At 38.9% G+C, this 1703-nt stretch overlaps 1 non-coding gene across 1 annotated transcript; it reads left to right on the top strand.

Annotated features, from left to right (window-relative positions):
* Positions 1-1143: 1143 nt before the first annotated feature.
* Positions 1144-1249, top strand: LOC140854543 (small nucleolar RNA R71). The gene has a single exon (XR_012137758.1). It is a non-coding gene; the product is annotated as a small nucleolar RNA R71 (small nucleolar RNA).
* Positions 1250-1703: the final 454 nt, after the last annotated feature.

Below are 1703 nucleotides of genomic sequence, written 5' to 3'. Positions count from 1 at the left end.
ATTAGTGGTCCTTTTCCTAGTGCAAAGATCTTTTAAAAATTTGGCATAAGTTGGAACCTGATGGATTATATCTAAAAGAAAAATATTAACTTGGACTTGTTTAAATACCTCTAAAATTTTATCTAAATGTTCAGATTTATTGGATTTTAGTCTGTTTGAAAAAGGAGCTCTAGGACTTTTAAGTACTGGACTAGGTGAATTTTCAGTTTCTGGTGCTTGAGGTTGAAAGGTAGTAGTTTTAGAAGGTGACTCGGCAGATGAGTCCTCTATATCATCAAGTGCAACTACCTTATTGTCTATTTATTTTCTCGATCTGAAGGTATGAATGGTATTTACACCATTAACTTAGTTTCCTTATTGGGGTCGTGGACCATTTTGGTTCCTAGGATTTGGCTCAGGTTGGCTAGGTAACCTACCATGTTCTCGTTCACTAATGGTCGAAGCCAGCTGACTTACTTGCATTTTCAGACGGACTATAGCTTGGGTGTTATTATTTATGAGTTGACCCATGGTTTGCATAAAGCTGGTATGTGTCTTCATCATGGCTTCTAGGCTTTTCTCTAAAGAGGTAATTTTCTTGTCATTATCATGGAAGCCTGGCGGGTTGTTCATCACTGGGTTGGACCTTAGATTTTGTTGATTGAAATTTGGATTGCCTACATTAGGATTCTGGGACCATGAGAAATTCGGGTGATTCCTCCAACCTGGGTTATATGTGGGTGCATAAGGATTGTTCAATGATCCTTGATAGGTGGCATTCATCTGTGCACACTCATTCGAGTAGGAACATTCTTCTAAGACATGGTCTGGTGCATTGCACCTTTACACATGGGTGCAGATATTTGATTTACATTGGCTGGTCTCTGTAATTCTAAGGCTTCCAATCTACGTGTTAAGGTTGCAATCTTGGCCTCTGATGCTAGGGTTGGTTGAATTTGATGCATTCCTCCTCTTGAAGGTGTAGCTTTATCAGGTTCCCTAGTTGTTTTCCACTGTAAATTTTTCTCGGCTAGGTCTTCTAAGAATTGCCAAGCTTCAGTAGTTTCTTTATCCATAAATTGGCCTTGGCACATGGACTCTAGCATGGTTCTTGAGTTTGAATCTAACCCCTCATAGATGATCTGGCATAGTCTCCAAGTTTCTATTCCATGGTGTGGGCATTGGGTCAAAAGATTCTTGAAACAATCAAATACTTCCAAAATGATTCACCAGCTAGTTGGTAAAATTGATTTATTTCATTCTTAATCCTAGCTGTTTTATGATGGGGGAATTACTTTTTCAAAAATGTTCTCACAAAGCCCTCCCAGGTAGTGACAGAATGGTTTGACAGACTATAAAGTCACTTCTTAGCATTATCCTTAAGGGCAAAGTTGATTAATCTAAGTTTGACCTCATCCTCTGTTAATTGCAGTTTCATGGTTGCACATACCTCCTCAAATTCTCTAATAAATATATAAGCATCCTCTAATCCTGTGAATTTTGGAAGCATATTTATGATTTGAGGTTTGATTTCAAAATTGTTAGCTGTGGGTTGTGGCAACCTGATACAAGATGGTTGGATGGAGCCAACTGGATAACACAAATCCTTAAGGGTCATGGGTTGGATTGGTTCAGCCATTGGAACAACAGGAATTGACTCAATTCTAACTAGACGACCCGACACTCTTCTCCACACACGAGGTGTACGGTTCTCGATGTTTATA

The sequence above is a fragment of the Elaeis guineensis genome, unplaced genomic scaffold (assembly GCF_000442705.2).
Source record: "Elaeis guineensis isolate ETL-2024a unplaced genomic scaffold, EG11 Super_Scaffold_1000045, whole genome shotgun sequence".
Classification (NCBI taxonomy): Eukaryota; Viridiplantae; Streptophyta; class Magnoliopsida; order Arecales; family Arecaceae; genus Elaeis; species Elaeis guineensis.
Note: the sequence above shows the minus strand (reverse complement) of the source record. Positions and strands in the feature narration are given on the sequence as shown.